Raw genomic sequence first — 8234 nt, forward strand, 5'->3', positions numbered from 1 at the left:
GTCCCCGAGGCTGATGCATAATTCAGGAATCGTCACCGGCGAGGATATTGCCAATTTGGCGTCGATGAAAATACGATCGGATTTGTGTCGGCTACCGCCCAGAATGGGGCTCGCTTCGCTCGTTCGCTCGTTCGCTCGCTCGCTCGCTCGCTCGCTCGCTCGTTCGTTCGTTCGCACGCCCCGACGTATACATCCAGTGAATTTAACACCTTCGCCCGAGCGACCGACCGCCCACCCTGCCGTGCGTAATTGCATCGCGACCAATCCGCGGGTGTACACACGATCGCCTCTCTAATTGCGTTCGCCGTTTTCACGCCGTTTCCGATATGGACGGAGTTAAGAGTTCTGTGACATCGCCGGAGACAAATTACGGCCGGCAGGCTTCGTGCGGCGCTTTATCGTCGCACGGCGCGGCGCGGCGGCTCGTCGTGCGCGAGTAAAGGCGGCCGTAACGAGAGCGGTGAAACGCGACGAGATAATCTGGGGGCGAGGCTCGGACGCTAATTTTTGCGCGAGTTTAATCTTGATGTTAACGTCACGCGGCTACGAGACGTCGGCCGAATGGCGGCTAAATCGCGACGTTCTCGCGAAGGCCGAGGTTCCTCCGATATGTGTATCTCAGGATTAAAATGGCAGTCGCGGTCTCCGGAGTATGAGAGTCGATACCTGGCACGGATCGATTCTCCGTTGCTTATCGCGGGAGATTTTAGCACAGCGGAATATTTAATCGGTCACGCAGACTGAGTACGATTCCCTTTTAAATTTATAAGCTCATCCGCGCGGAATATCCTGCACATTTTTGAAACGGCGACGATGTGCCGTGCTGATACTGATTGATGAAGGATTATCGGTTTTTTCATGGTTTTCACCACAAGAATTTTCGAGGGCGGTAGGCGGGCAAAGTCGTGTAACGGAGGATCGTCCAACGTTCGACGGATGTGGGGACAACGGGCGCCATGAAATATTTATCGGTAGGGGAAAAGCCGCGAGAGAGACAGAGAAAAAGAGAGGGAGAAGAAGAGAGACGCAGTATATCGAGGCACGGTGAAAAGAATACATTCCGGATCGATTCAATTTGTCAACGCGCCGCTAATTGCGTTATTATGCCGCTCTTTTGTACGTCGAAACGCCTCGATCATCAATAATCTGCAAAAAGCTGGCGTTGATAGCGATGAATTGGCGGACGCGGACGGAGGATTCACGCGGATTACGAGGGAATTATGATTTCCTGATGACGCGGCTCGGATCAACGAACGGCACGGCAGCAAGTTTTTCGGCAATGATAATTGTGTCGCTGGACGGAATAGAAGAACAAGTCGCATTTTCTGCGCTTTGGCACACAAAGGAATTTTTAAAGCACGCCGTGTCATGTCAACGAGATACATATCGAGATGTATAAAGACCACAAATTTTCTCGTTCAATACAACGACTATAGAATACGTAAAAATAATGACCTGGAGATTTACGAATCTTAAAATTATACAAGATTTATTTATCGCTATGCGATTTGTTCATGATTAGTCATGAGTTATTGGCGCTCTTATTTGTGCCAAGTGTCAAATGTTGGAAGCTGCGCGTTTAAGAGATTTCTCATCGGGGGGGAAAAAAAATTAATGACGGGAAAGAAGCCAAACTGGAAGAAATGTGGCAGTCTTGCAAATTTATTCTTCGGACGGACGGACGAAGGGCTCGGTGACTTGGCCACCGGGGTACCAGAAGGCGGGAAGAGTCGTAGATTTATGATACCGGATGCGCAAATACGGTGAAACTTCCCCGTATCCGGAGTGACGAAAACTTTTGTCGGTGTACGCCTGGCGCCTTTCTTTCTTATATATATATATATATATATATATATATTTTTTTTTTCTTTAATCCGCGACCGCACCGAGGACGTGGCGCATTTTTCGTTCGTTAAGTTTGCGCGCGAGTCGATAAAATTTTTATCAGTTACACGTCATACGCAGTACGCAGAGAATACCGCGAACGTATGATAAAGCGATATTACGTGAAATTAAAGCTATTGCTCGAGAAAACTGGATTATCTCTGATGTATCCCTTTCATTTTCAATGCTAGGAGATTTACGAAGATAATTAACATTTTTGATCGGACTAAACGTGTAAATTTTTTATTTCATACTGTTTATCGTAGGAAAAACGTTTCCACCTTTAGCGCGCCGAAGACGGTGCAGGTTTTACGTATGGATGTCCATCTTTCAAGATTTACGAAATCCGTTTTAAGTGAAACTTTTCACTTTTCTAGTAATGATCGGCCACTCTAGCTCGTGTCCCAAATGACTCTGAAAATTCGACTTGTTCAAGTTGTCAAAGTTCTTGCGTCGGTCCGCTTTACACGGGAGGATCCACGGAAGAGAATTTCAAGCGAGGAAAGAGTTCCGCTATCGGACCGGAGGTTAAATTAGATTTCGTACTTCCGGAACGTTGCAAGAACCTTAAAAGAGGAGGTAAGCGCGGGCAAACGTCCCCCTTTCCTGTGCCTCTCGACGGTCTCGTTCGTTTGTTTCTTATTTGTTTGCCGTGGTCCTGTAGTCGCGCGAACTACTACTAACTTGTTTGTTCGAAGGCTTTGCTAGCTTTATGCAATGTTTTCTCTACGACTTCGTAGATTTACGATTGAGCGGCGAGAGCGTAGACTCGCGTCGAAACCCGAGAAAATATTACCTTACTGCTGAAATTTAACGCTGCCGATATTTTTACTTATTTCGTATACATATACAAATTGCTATTTACGTGTTTCCGAGACGCTGTCTCGGAAGAGATATTGTCCTTCGCTCAAAATTCCCACAGATTTATCTTCATTTTATTCCTCGTCTCGAATCCATCTCCGTGGCCCGGGGGGGGGGGGGGAGGAGACCGTGCAACACAATAATTACAACTCAACAAATTGTATAATTTGTACTTTTAATTGCGGCGACACGACACACGTGTGCGACAATCGATTTCCCGCTGAAGCGATACACGCGGCCCTCGGCGCTCTTTTCTGGTGAATACGATCGCGAAGTGTGCTTCTCCAGAAATGGAGACCGAAGGGTTTAGCACTCTTGAAACGTAGCCAGAAGAGTGTCGATTTCACGTGGTTCGTGGGACCGAGCTTTCGAGTACTTCGCTACGTGGCTGGAACGAAGAAAGGGTGCGCTCGCGAAGAAAATTTTAAGGACTCGTTTCGCGTTGGACTCTCTCCCTTGGCTTGGAGCGAAAGCGAGAGGTTACCGAAAAAGAACCGTACGCATAGAGCCGCAACGATAACAATAGGCAGCGTCCATTCTTCACGGTAAAACAGCAATACACGCTCTACGGTAAGGTCGTCCTGTTAGAACGCGTGCTTACACACACGTCGCGCGACAATGTTTCACGCAACGGTAACATAATTTACAAATAAAGATAAATTGTCGTCTCTGATAATCTGTCCGGCGGCAAATTACAGGGAAGAGAGCAGGGAAAGAGGACGACGATACCCGCGATATTTCCTACTCAAACTCATCCGTCTCTCGGGATTATCCGTGACGTCTAAGCTTCCGCTAACGTGTACGTTGGATCGTATAGCGCGCCGATCGTGCTCGCCGCTTCATTGGCTCGCTATTAACCCCTTGATATTTAACCCCGTAATTACTGCAGAGTCGCCCTCGCGCCGCCTCCCGGCGTCCCATGTGTAAACGCGCGATGTGCACTCAATGTGCGTGAAAAACAGAGCCAAGCAGAAGGAAAATGTGTAATCTTTTTTCCCTACATATTACATCATCATCGCGCAGCAATCCTCGAAACATGTATGAAATTATGGATAATTATAAGAGTATAAACTGAGCTAAAATTAAATTCATTTTCCATTTGTTCCAGTGTACATAGATATAATATAATACTTCTCTTGGGTATAATACTTAGTAGATAATAGCAATAATGTATAATTAACAATAACAATAATAATGTAAACTTTTTATTCTATTTACAACTTACGGACAATGTAATTTATAACAATAAAATTTCTCCTCCGTACCCTACGCCTGCGTTTGGAATTAATCTCCCACAATTGCAATCGCTCTATCTTTCAAAATGTGATAATAAAATTTGTAAATTATCGCGGCATTTATGCGCATTTTACCATTCGTCGAGGCAGAATTGCACGCGCAACGCGCAAATATGAATCACTCAGCGGCAATTACGGCAACAACACAGCTTGCCCTTTATCGCGATCCGCAGCTCGCTTATGAATCTGCTGGCGAGCTTCAGTTTCGAGCGTTACGAGCGTTGATCCGAGCGAAAGTTCGCGTCGCCTGATAAAACGGGCGACGTGTGAAAAGATCGAGGTTGGCGGATACGGCGTTATGACACCAGTCCGACCCGGCGGACTCGCTCTCGGCAACCCCTCCGCTGGGGGTTATCTCACAACGTGATTTCTTGATTAGCAGCGGGTCGACTGGTTGCGGTTAACCGTTGTTAGGTTGTCGCCCGATTGGTATGCATGGGCTGGGATTCGTGCCAGCCCACCGTACCAGCCCCCGAGCCCACCTAATCTTCTCCTACGCCATCGGTGGAGCCGCGAAGCCAAGCGAGGAAAAGCGGAAGCAGCTGAATTTACGACGTCGACTTTGGGGACTCAAGTTTTTGTCGGCGGGAATTAAAGTTGCTTCCATGTAATTTATTACATGGATCTTTTATCGCGGAATGCGGTACCGCGTCACAGGTACGCGCCCGAATGCGTAAACAGGCGAGCTTACGACGGTACATTTACAGGAGCGTTATTAATTCTTTATTATTTTTATCACTCTCACTCTCGCTGCGGAGGTTTCTCTTTTGACAGATATTCACCGCGCGAAATACGACAAATCCTACTCTACTATCCCCACCGGATAAAATGTTCTCGTAGACTTTGCGAGTGAGGGCAAAGCTGAAGCTGTGCGTTGCCTTAATAAACTGCACAATTTTCATTTGCGTCATTGCGGTTGTCGACGGCGCGACTCCTGTGAAACGTGTCGATTTCGACGGAGGGTTGGAGCTCTGCCTCCTCGCTCCATGCGGTGGGATTCTTTAAGGGCTGGTCACTTCGCCATGGAATCACTACAAGGGCGTCGAATTCTCCGCGACAAGTGGCGGCCATTTTTCAGCGGTTGACTCCACTCTGACAGCGTGCCACTCGTCGACCCCTCCATCGTAACCCGCGTAACACGACGGAAGCAAGGAGGTGAGGTGGTTTACATAATGACCACCCCACGTCACGACGTGGCGCGAGCGAGAGATCGAACGAGGACGTGAAAGAGAGAGGCAGAGAGCGAGAGAGAGGGGGAAGGGGAGAGAGAGAGAGAGGGAGGGAGGAGGAGGGGGAGAGAGAGAGAGAGAGAGAGAGAATAGGAATATCGAGAGTGGTAGTCCGCACGAATATACATATTCTCCCCTCTTCGGTTTGGTTCGAGATGGGGAGACAGAGGAAGAGAGAGAGAGAGACAGAGAGAGAGAGAGAGAGAGAGAGAGAGAGAGAGGGAGAGAGGGAGAGAGAGAGATTGGGGGGTTACAATTTCCCATGGATAATGGCACTTTGATTACCCCGTGACGCCGTGCGTCCTGTCAAGTGGCACGCCAAACCATAAATGGCTGACGCGGTGTTAAAAAAAGAAAGAAAAAAAAGGAGCAATGTTCTCACTGTGCTTTACAGGGTGGCACATTTCAAGCTGCGTCCGAAGGACACAGACGTTGCGGGAGCGACGAGCAAAATGTAACTTTTATAAAATCAGCGATGTGGCGATTTGCCGTATTCGTTGCATCGCGCACGTGGATGAATTTATGTAGATGGCGTAACGTCGTTTACATTTCGACGCTAAAATAGTTAATTTTTTGTAAAGAAATTAATACAACGTAGAATTTGCTAGAGGGGAAATATTTCGCGAAAATGTCGGGGAAATGATCAGAAAACGGACTGCATCGAAGGGGGAGAGAGAGGGCGGATACGTTTATGACGCTTATGTAATACCTTGTACTCATGAATCTCAAAGGCAGAATAAGTGCTTGCCTTTTTTCCATGTGATTCATTAGCATAGTTAATTATGGTTTCGCGTAATAAATACACACGATCAACACGCTTCGTTACGGCCGTGCTCTTTTTATGGCATTTCCTCCCCTTTGTTCACGTTAAAGCATCTACGGCAGACAATTGAATATGATGCTTCTCACAGAGAAGCAGAGATGTATTCCTACAATAATCAATGAAATTATGCATTCGTGCATCTTTTCGTTCGATCGTTCGGTCGTTAAAATTTTTTTCTATTAAATTTTGCTCATAAACTCTGAGTCACCTTTTTCTCCGATCACCCGGTATGCAGCTCACGAAAATGGGTGCTCTCTCTCTCTCTCTCTCTCTCTTTCTTTCTCCCTTTCTCTCTCTCTCTCTCCTTCGAGCCGTTACGTACTTGACCGTTAAATACATTATCGAGAGATTTTTCATTCGCGGATCTCAAGCGCGTGCACTCGACTACCTCGACGATGCTCGAACGTCGCAACTGGTAGCGAGCGATTTGACGGCACGACTCTAGTGTTTCGGCCAGTCGAGAGGGAGCAGGGGGGATCGTCGCGGGACCATAAAGGACCCGCGAACCAAGTCGAGGTGGAAACAACAATGCTGCAACTCCCTTCCCGTAATTCGGTACGTTTGCAACGCGCTCGGCTGAACATTACCGTGGAACCGAGTAGCGTATCGTATCGATTGCGCGCTAAAGTCTACAAAGTAACGAGCGGGCTAATCCTAATCCTAATCCTAATCCCCCATGTAAAATTGGTGAGGAGGAATTACAAGTGCGGGCCGACATTCAAGACATCGAGATGGGATTCTGACTTTTCTTTTCAAAGATCCATAACAATTTCGAATGTACGATATTTTCTGACTTCTCCTCCCCCTGATGTCCCCCCTGATGGGGGGAATCGTGGGAAGATTCTGTTTGAAGAAACTATGAAACGTCGCAATCACACGGTAACTGTAGTTTACATCACGACCACAATTTCAGGCGGAAACAATCCTATCCCGCGGAGAAAAGAAACATTATGATTGCCGTTAACGACAAGTAATAATGTTATTTTTGCATAACGGTACATCGCTAGCTAACGTAATGTAAATTTATGGAAAATATTCGCCAACTATCGCCGCGACTATCGCTGCGACCGACTGACCAAGCGCGCCCGTTGGTCGAGAAAGCTCGCGGACGCTCGCAAAGTGAATACTTCCGCGTTTTCATCGTGAAATTTTCTGCTACCTATTGCTACCAGTCACGAAAACAATGAGCGAGGACACGGAAAAGCGGTGATCGATTACGGCAATTACGAATTAAAACAAGAGAGAGAGAGAGAGAGAGAGAGAGAGAGAGAGAGAGAGAGAGAGAGAGAGAGAGAGAGAGAGAGGGAGAGATGGGAAGCAAGAGAGAGACGACTTTTAAATGTGTCATTTCGGATGTCGCGCGAGCGCTCCCGCGAGAACGAGAGAAGAACGAAAGTTCGCCGTGCGGTAACCTTAGAGCCGCAGGTCGCTGAAGCGAAGCGCGAAAATAGTTACAAGGTTGAAACGCCGCGATGCGTTGCGACGCTACTTCGAAATTTTTGCTCGCGACCGCTTTAATAAGTTTACCCGTTCGTGCACGAATTTTTTCACGTCCGGTCGCAATAAACGCACGGCCATGGCGAACGAACGGCGGCACGTGTCGTCACGTGTCGTTGATTACGGTCAAACCTCGATTTACTCCGGCGTGTCCACGTGTCCAAGTGAGCAACACTTTGAATAATACTCACGTTGTATTACGCGGGTCGAAATCGAATCCCCACGAGTCACGGTGTCTCTATATTCTGTAATGCATAAATCAAGAACCGCGGGGGAATGGCATTCCTCCCCGGTCGTGTATTACTATAACACCTCGCTCGCTCGCTCGGTTCCTATCGAATATTGGATACGTGTTGAATCGACCGTCGCGCGATAATGACGGCGTTGAGGCCGATAGCGAAGCGGTATATCGCCGGGGGATATCGTTAATAAATCGCGATACGTGAGAAAAGTGGATTGCGAGCGCGGACTGTCTGCGCGCTAACCAGGCCTCTTGTAATTAATACGCGTGTCGGATAAATTAATACGCGCAGGCGATTGTAGAGTAGTCTCTGCAACAAAGTCACGGCGTCCCGAGTTCGCTCTTTCACGTTCTCTCTCTCTCTCTCTCTCTCTCTCTCTCTCTCTCTCTCTCTCTCTGCGTCT

The sequence above is a fragment of the Harpegnathos saltator genome, unplaced genomic scaffold, assembly GCF_003227715.2.
Source record: "Harpegnathos saltator strain DR-91 unplaced genomic scaffold, Hsal_v8.6 scaffold236, whole genome shotgun sequence".
NCBI lineage: Eukaryota > Metazoa > Arthropoda > Insecta > Hymenoptera > Formicidae > Harpegnathos > Harpegnathos saltator.